The sequence below is a fragment of the Dreissena polymorpha genome, chromosome 4 (genome assembly GCF_020536995.1).
Source record: "Dreissena polymorpha isolate Duluth1 chromosome 4, UMN_Dpol_1.0, whole genome shotgun sequence".
NCBI classification, from domain to species: Eukaryota; Metazoa; Mollusca; class Bivalvia; order Myida; family Dreissenidae; genus Dreissena; species Dreissena polymorpha.
In genome coordinates, this window is record NC_068358.1 from 58,397,699 (window position 1) to 58,407,441 (window position 9,743).

At 33.0% G+C, this 9,743-nt stretch overlaps 1 long non-coding RNA gene across 1 annotated transcript in view; it reads left to right on the plus strand.

Moving 5' to 3' along the window:
* The window catches only part of LOC127875935 (uncharacterized), a 94,791-nt gene extending 86,957 nt beyond the window's left edge, over positions 1-7,834 (plus strand). Inside the window, exon 3 of the long non-coding RNA XR_008047517.1 lies at positions 6,901-7,834. This is a non-coding gene — a long non-coding RNA (uncharacterized LOC127875935). The remainder of the gene's footprint in view (positions 1-6,900) is intronic.
* Positions 7,835-9,743: the final 1,909 nt, after the last annotated feature.

A 9,743-nucleotide genomic window follows, 5' to 3' on the forward strand; every position in this document is an offset into this window, starting at 1 on the left:
GACACTATTTCAGCTTTTATAGGAGTCTTAAGCAAGATGTGTTTGTGAAACAATATGTTCCCCATATATTGCACCTTTGACCTTGAATAATGACCTTGACCTTTCACCACTCAAAATGTGCAGCTCCATGAGATACACATGCATGCCAAATATCAAGTTGCTATCTTCAATATTGCATAAGTTATGGCCCATGTTAAAGTTTGATGCAAACCAACAAAAAAAACAACTTACCAACAAACCAGCAGGGCAAAACCAATGTGTTCCCCAGCATAGACTGGGGGGGCATTCTGGGTTGGGGCGTGGGTTATTGTTTGGGTAGAATCAATTGTGGTATTCAGGGTAAGTATTGTTTTGTCAAAGTCTTAATAAAATCTGATCATATATAAGAAAGTTATGTCTATGTAACTAAAGTAATATGCATATTATAATGGAAAAAAGGGCCATAATTCTTGCAAAATGCTTGACACAGTTGTCTGCTCTTGTATATAGATAAGGGTCATGTTGGTTAAGAAGTTTGCAAAATATGAGAGCAATATGTCAAGGGACATTGAAAATATTTGAGGTGGTACGCAAGTTTAACATAGATTAATATCAATATATTAATCTTAGTGAAAAAAGGGCCATAATTCTTACACAATTCTTGACACAGTTGTCTGCTCTTGTTTGTAGATTGAGGTCATGTTGGTAAAGAAGTTTGCAAAATATGAGAGCAATATGTCAAGAGACATTGCAAATATTTGAGGTGGTACGCAAACTTTTACATAGATTTAACAATAATATGCATATTCTAAGTGAAAAAAAGAGCCATAATTCTTACAAAATGTTTGATACAGTTGTCTGCTCTTGTTTGTAGGTTGGGGTTATGTTGGTAAATAAGTATGCAAAATATGAAAGCAATATGTCAAGGGACATTGAAAATATTTGGGGTAGTTCGCAAACTTTAACATAGATTTATCAATAATATGCATATTCTAAGTGGAAAAAGGGCCATAATTATTACAAAATGCTTGATTGAGATGTCTTCTCTTGTTTATAGGTTGGGGTCATGTTGGTTAAGAAGTATGCAAAATATGAAAGCAATATGTCAAGGGACATTGAAAATATTTGTGGTGGTACGCAAACTTTAACATAGGTTTATCAATAATATGCATATTCTAAGTATAAAAGGGGCAATAATTCTGTCAAAATGCTTGATACAATTGTCTGCTCTTGTTTATAGGTTGGGGTGATGTTGGTAAACAAGTATGCAAAATATGAAATAATTGGGGTAGTACGCAAACTTTAACATTTGCATGCTAACGCTAACAGGCACGGAAACGCCGACGCCGGGGTGAGTAGGATAGCTCCACTATATATATTTCATATATAATAGTCGAGCTAAAAAGTAAACAAACTATAAACAAAAAGCTTACCTCAATCACAACTTTAATGGAATGCTTATATCAATAAAGGTACAATGATATGCCAGGGATTGAAACTAACTTCCTACTATTTGTTGCCCGCATGGGCATCCATCTTTAGAATTTTTGTTGCCCAGATAAAGAATAACGAGCCCAGAAATATGTACATGTGTATATGATACATTCTTTTAATAAAATAATAGATAATTAAATAAAATTGCTGACATTACACATGTTCAATGCATGATGTATTATTATGAGTCTGAATTAAATCATTTCCTATTCCTAAATAATGAATGTTATTTAACTAGTATTGATCCATGGTGGTCAATTGTTATTCAATTTTTGTTGCACTGAATTGTTTTAAGCTTTAAAAAAAACCTAGTTGCCCGGCCGGACAACCAACTTAAGAAATTGAGTTGCCCAGGCCAAAATCTACTTGCCCCGGGCTCACAGGAGACTTCTAATTTCCATTAATGTATACCCTTTCATTTTCTGTTCTTCCATCCCATTCTCAAAATTAATTATAAAACAAATGACAATATTTTTTAATAACATTTCTATTAAATGCTAACCATTATGACCCAAAAAACAATTTTACAAAGCCGTAATCCAGTCGCAGCGAGTTATTTTATTTAGTTTACCATTATCAGTGTTGTCTTTAATTACCGGCAGCCGGCCATTTCGCCGGTTACATTTACTCTAGATGCCGGCTACTTTTCCCAAATATATCAAGTAAAATGTCACAAATACTTTCGTTTTACTGCACAGTTGCCGGCCATATAACTGGATACTCAAATTTTCTGAAAAACACTGAATTATCGTTACAAACACACAATACTAAAATACATTTTAGATTCGTTTTTAAAATAAAATGCCACTTTTAGCTTGGCCTTGTCGTCATGAAAATCCAAAGAGTCAAATAATTTCCCATGAGATATCTAAAAAATTGCGTAATCAATTGAATGAAAAATTAAAGTAAAAAAAGCTGGAATTTACATAAATTTCAGGTTGATAAACAAAACAAGGTAAAGGAAGTTTGTGAGTTATAAGCATTATACAGTTAGTAAGGCTCCTTTGGTCATTGTCGGCTCGGGTACTATGAATACACTAAAACATAACGGGGAATTTTAACGCTAAATCGGTTGTTGTTGGCTAATTTGTAAAAGTTAATTATGTTCACATTTTTGTCAATTTTCTGTTAAACATCCTTTATATTATCAAAACTCATACTCAACAAGCATGTTGATGCATATTTTTTAAAAGAGAAGTTTGTTTAAGGTAAACAATATTGTTTTACGGTAATCGGTAGCACGTTTTACGACATCAGATTTTTGGCGGATATACAACTCGGGTACAGTCTAATATCACCGGGAACATTTAAGTATATTTACCATACCCGGGATACATGTAAGTATACTTTAGAGTACCCGGGGTACATGTAAGTAGTACCCGGGCCGACAATGACCAATCAAGCTTTAGTAAGTGAGTGATGGTGTATGGGATATACACACTCAGTAATTTCATACCATACGAGAGCGAATGAAATAACATGCACTGAGGGTGTATTCACCATCAGTTTTTAACAGTGTAAGTTATAATAAAAAAACTCACCCTTTAATCTATACAAATACTAGTTAGTCATTAACTTCAGAATTAATGTGGTCTGAATACTTATAACCGTCAATGTAACATAACAAACAATAAATTAGCAGTATAAGAACTTCACTAAAATTTAATATAAAAAACAACAACAATGAAACATATTTTTTTATACCAGTAATTAAAGTTAACAAAGGTTTGCGTGCTACATGCAGTGTGTTTCATTTTTCACGAACAAGTCAATTGAACTTGTTAGACGTGCATTGATTCAATCATAAGATTAAAAATGGTAATTAAACACCGGGCTTACAATTCTGAAACGAAGTGTCCAAATTAATGCAAACAATAAAATTAAAATAATGACATTAATCTATTATAATTAATAGCTTGTTATTGTTGTACTGTGTATATAATGATGGTATCGAAAGTGATCGCAGAGATTCTATTTCAATTAATGTTTTTTTCAGACATCCGGCCCCTTTGCTGTTTGTTATTGTTCATATAATTTATAAAACTGTTGAAAGTCAATATGAACCCTAAGCTTGCAATATGTTAAATAATATAAACCACTTACCTTGTATTAAGTTGGCAATTTGTTGTCTGATGGAAAACTTTTAATACTTATTTCTGTTGAGTTTCACTGGCTGAACCACAAGAATTATGTAGTCGTTTCTAAATAATCACGAAACAACATACTAATGCATATGTTTGCCAGTTACTGAGTTTGTGCACTTTCATTAATAAAAGCTTTTATTGTTAAATGCCTGCAATTTCGTACGCTGAAGATTTCCATATCCACTGGCGTTTTTTATGTCAAATGTTAGTGTTTTTCAATGGATCGTATACTTATCTACAAAACAGCTAAGTAGCGCTCACTTTACATCATTTGTGATGATGGTATTTTGTAAATACTTTCTTAGCGTTCTTTCTGACGATGTCAGCCATTTTGACGGGTGTCAAGAAATACCGACCCGTAATTACCCAAATCCCCAGAAATTCCCGAGATCCCCCGAAATCCCCAATAATATTGATTATTTATCGAAAATCTGCGTATTTTAATATAGATTGTTGCGAAATACACTGAAATCACTAATTAAACATTGTTTTAATCAAAGTTTGATTTCGGTAATTACGGGGATTTCGGTGTATCCACATACCGCATTTTGTAATTCCGGTTTTGTCAAAACTTGCGAAACTATGTATTTTAATGATAAAACGGGTTCAGCTTCATATGTTAAACGTAATATGAACTTATAAATTAATTTAGGAATAAAATCGCGTATTATTTTAAATCGAATTTGAATTGTCTAGCGCGTTAATTGTCTGCTGGGGGTTGAACTGTTTTGGGGTTGAGATTACGCTTCCGGCCAAGTAGCGATTGCGCAATAAAAACACACACCACTTTCAGCCAACGTGTTAGGCCAGTTTTCAAGACTCCCAAATCGCGACTATGTGCACCAACTTAACGAAACTTAGCCCCCTTTATCATTCGTTCAATTGAACGTCATCAATGATGAAGTCCAATACATCACTCATTCCGTACTAGGGTTGCGACACCTTAAGGGTTTCGCGGGATGGAATGAGTGAGGACTAACAAATGTGGGTACGAAAATTTTGGGTAAGAAAAATGTGGGAACGAAAATTTTGGTTACGAAAAAAAATGTGGATAGGAAAATTTTCGGTACGAAAAAATTATGCCCCCCAAAAAAATTAGGTACGAATAAAAATTTTGGTGCAAAATAAAACATTACATGGGAAAAATTGTGTATTTACACGATTTTCGCGCAACTAGTATCTGTTCTTACTAAATGGTTATGTGGTCTCACAAAGACCTCAAATGTGCTGCATCTTGGTCCTTAATGGGCAACATGTGGGTCCCATATGGACCGACATTATTCATTATATTATGAATTATCCGACAAATCACTTAAATATCAACAACAGATTTCACGACTTGCAATTTTATATAAACTGGAACATTTGAGGACAATTGTGGTTTAGGCTGAGTATTGCTCTAATTTGCCATGATTTGTTTGACATAGGCGTGCATGTCTATCTCTCACCGTCTTGAGCATTTTTTATTATGGCTACTTGAACGTCCATGTCCTTCTTAGTTTGCAATTGTTTGGAACAAATCTAGATCACATAACTAACAGAAGATATCTTTAATATAAACGCAGTGCATAACATGTCCTGGCAAAATTTTCCAACATGATTACCGAATGACACGAATTGAAAAATGCCATCCCGTACATCAATTACAAATGTGATACATGTAAAATTTCAACTGCAAATCACACAACTCGATATTATCAAAACAAAACAGGTTATCTACTGTTCTTCACAAACAATCCAAAAATGCAGTAATATGGCATATTAAAAGTGTATGATATCAACTTATGAATTTCACATTTGTTATATACATTTAAAATTGTGAAAACTTGTTTACTTTAATTTTGGGACTGCCGTGCACTCACAAACGCAAACAACGTACGTTTATAGGTACTAAATACATTTGGATTTATTTCTTCTAACACTGCCACAATGTCAGCTCGCTAATACCTAATTACAATTATTTTGTCCTCGTTTATTATATTACAGTTTGTTAAGTTAAGTATATTTATTAAATTGCCAAAACTTTGTTATTGATTAATGTGCGGTGAGTCGCTGAAAACTTTAATGGTTAATGTAAGCTCCGATTAATTTATACATAAACTATAGAGACACGATATTTGGTAAGTACAATATGTATCAATAGGTGTCAATGCGTGTCATTTCTAATGTATGTCCGAGCCTCTTAGAAGTAAACAATTGCGCTTATTAATTGGTACAGCAACCGAGAAAACTACATAATCCTTGAATTTCAACAGCGTTCATCACAACAAATTTCACTGAATGCATCAACAAGAACGCCAAAACACATACAGACATAGCTAAGTTAAATAATTTAACACTAATCAATGTCGTAAATCGAATGTTTTGTTTCGTCACAAGAAACAACTAACAAACATAAACTACTATACCAACAAATACAACTCACTGTTGATGGTGATGATTAAAAGAACATTCTTAATTTATATAGTTGTCCTAATTACATGTTTTATATGTATACTTTAAAACAACAGAGTAATAATTTAAAACGCTTCTTTATATACGATCTAAACTTCGTATTAAACATACCATAAATCCATGGGTTTAGAGCGCTGTTAATAAAGCACGTATGGAGACCAATTTCGTATAGCACTAACTCCGTATCCGTAAGATAGTTATCCGTATGAACCCCGAGAACTGTACGCCAAATGATCAGTGTGAGGCAATGCAGAAAGATTAGGATGAACAGACATGGTCAAAGCAATCATCATTTGGGTCACTCTAACCGAGGAAATTTTAGTTACCCGAACCATATCTTGAATTGATTTCGATAATCCTCTAGCCTTGGGTTGCATAGTATTGCTCCGTATGTCCTTATTGTCTGTTTCTGACTTTTCTGAATTGCCAGTAAAAAAAATCAGGAGTGTTATTGTTACAATCTGTTGTTCTTCTATAAGTGCCTGTTTGACCTTTAACAATTTTATTCATATTTTCATGAGCGGTTTGATGTACGCTGTAGATCTTAATAGTAATAGATGTTGAGATGTTTATTGAATTGCTCTCTCTCTTTATATGTTGCAACGTCATCGCTAGACGATTTCACCAATACGATATTATGTTGTCCCAGTTCTTGAAGAGACGATTGATCCATTCGCTATTTTGATTTAACAAGGAACGTCCTGTGCTTGTATATTGTTCTCAGGATTATTGAATTAAGCACAACAACAATAAGCGCCGTGACAACGAATTCTGCAATATGAACAATACTAAAAACCATAACATATACATTCATCTTATCTTCTTTCAGAGCTGTACAGTCGGTGCCAATTCAAACAGTTACCGTTTGAATCTCAAATTTCAATGGGCTGCGTCCCGTACACAACAAAAGCAGGCCATGAGATCAAAACCGACGAACCAGCAACGATTAAAGAAACTTTTTTGTCATTGCCTCTGTTATCTGGCGGGTCGTGGAGCCCGTTTGTGTCACACGAAGATACCGTTCGATCGAAATAGCCGTTAATGTCAATGCTGAGTAAAACGACGTTAGGAAATTTAAAAACACTAATAATTTACAAGCAATTTCATCGTCATACAAATAAAATCTGTTTAAATCAAAAGCTATTTCCGTTGGCATGGATATGCAACACGATAGTATATCGCACACAGTCAGTGACAATATGAAGATTTTGTTGCTGATTCTCTTTGAACAAAATCCGTAAAAATCCGTAAAAATAGAACACCATAATGTTGCCTAATGATCCACATACGATCACAATTCAAAGGTAAATTTTAATCGACACAAGCAGAGAAGATTTCTCGTCATTCAAAATCGCCAATCTCTGTGGGAGCATATCTGTGAAAAATAAAGTACTGTTGTTCATTTTCCTCCTATAAAACACCGTTACAGCCTCAGCGCATGCGGCCCCCTGTGTCTTTTAACGTGGTTATTCCTTTTAGTTATCAGTGGGGAATGTTAGCACATTATATAGACCCATAAAGCTTATTGATTTCAAACGTACCAATAAAGCTTTTTACACTCGCGCACAACAATTATTCATTGTAAAATTACCTGTATTAAATTAGCAACAAGATTTTTAATCAAAGCTTTTAAATCTATAAATGGTGATATTCGTGTATGGCGTGTCAAACGTCGCAAAATTCAATGTTTCCATATATAAGTGGTATCTTTGTATATATATGGTGTATATTTCCATTTTTGTGTGATATTCGTGTATGGCGTGTCAAACGTCGCAAAATTCAATGTTTCCATATATATGTGTTATAATTGTATATATATGTTGTATAAATTTATTTATATATATGGTAAAATCCGAAATATGTATTGCATAAAAAATATATGTTGCATAATTTCATATTTATGTTCAATATTTTCATATATATGTTCCAAAAGTTTATTTATGTATGCAATATTTTGATATATATGTGGTATAATTCTGATAGTTGTGGATAGTTGTGTAGTATAATTTTCAAAATATGTGTTATAAACTTTCATATTTGTGTGCAATAATTCCATATTTTTTTTGTTAAATTTTCATATATGTGTTCCATAATTTGCATCATGGGAATTTTGTTTGCCCTGCATTCAACAGGGGCCATAGTGGCGCCCTGGAACCCAAACAAATCTTTCAATATCCCGCTCCCGCCTGACCAGAAATCCTTGATCCGCCCCTTAATTAGGTGTTTATCAACAGAACGCCATACGTATGAAAATTAATAGGTGTGATAGAAAAACAATGTAATAATACACATTTAGAGGGATGATAATTGCAATTCCCGCTATCAAAATCTATTTTGATGAAAACATTTGTCAATCACGAAAAATTTAAACTGTTACTATTTTATTTGTGTTTTTGTCAGAAAAATTATTCAGTGCCGGCTTACGTGTCCACGCTTCTGGCTTAAATTTCCCCCAAACAGTTCTCATAGTTGTGTATATCCGGTAATGTGGGAACCCAGTGTTCCTTGGTTCAACCACGTTTCTTAATTAACACTTCATTTAATTTTTAACTACATATCGAATTTTTAAACAAGTACCTCTTAAACACTTTCATGAGAACATGCCTAAAGCTAAAAACAATCCACTGGTTCATTTCGCTGATTGATTTACGTGCAAGATTTATACCATTATTTGCTAAAATGGTTACGTAGAAAGAGCAATTAATAGCCATTAGTCTGTATTTTATTATTGTGCAATATTGTTTTTTTCGAAACAATCAGCAGTAAAAATAGCACTAGTTTTATATATATTTTTATGATTTTCCTTGAATATCGATTAATATATGGAAGACAATAATTAAAAAACTATTGGAAATATGCTTTTACAACACATTCTGTGCGTCATATTTTAAGTTTGTGCATATATTTAATTTAATTTATTAACCCTGTACTACTTTATATGTGTTACGGTTCTCTTGTCAGTCGGTGTTAGTCAGAAATAGGATTAACTTTATTGCAACCACAAATCTCATTGAAATATATTCTTCAAAAGTATATTATTTGGTAAAAATGTTAAAATATATTTGGATTATCTTTATACAAATATTCCTGTTAAAATACATTTTGAATAATTTTAGGAGGAGATAATGCGTATGTGTTAACTCTAAAGAAACTTGTAAATATGTTGCTCCTTCAAACTACTTTCTGTATGATTAACGATTTGATATACTTAAGACGTCTAATAGCATATATTCGTCAGGTTTCATTTCTAAAATAGCATCATTTGCCATCTTATTACGAGCTTTTAAAGTGATATTATCAAATAGCATGTAATTGACCACTCCAACTAGAGGCAAAGTGTCATCCTTAAATATACATCAATAGATACCTCGAGACATATATTATCGATATAATAGATACCTTTTATATGAAAAATCCACCTTCAAAACCTATGCGTCTTAGAGGATACGACGAACGCGAGTACAAATAATAACACACAATTAAATTGACTTTTTTTAAATACTTGGTATTACACGACACGACCAAACAGGATTTGTACATATTCTCGTTAATATAAGCAAAAATTGAAAAAGCACGTAGGCAAATATTCTGATTTCTTAAAATTGCTTTGCACAGGAGTAAACAGAGTTTACAGGCTCAATTGATATCAGTATCATCAAGTAAGTTATAACC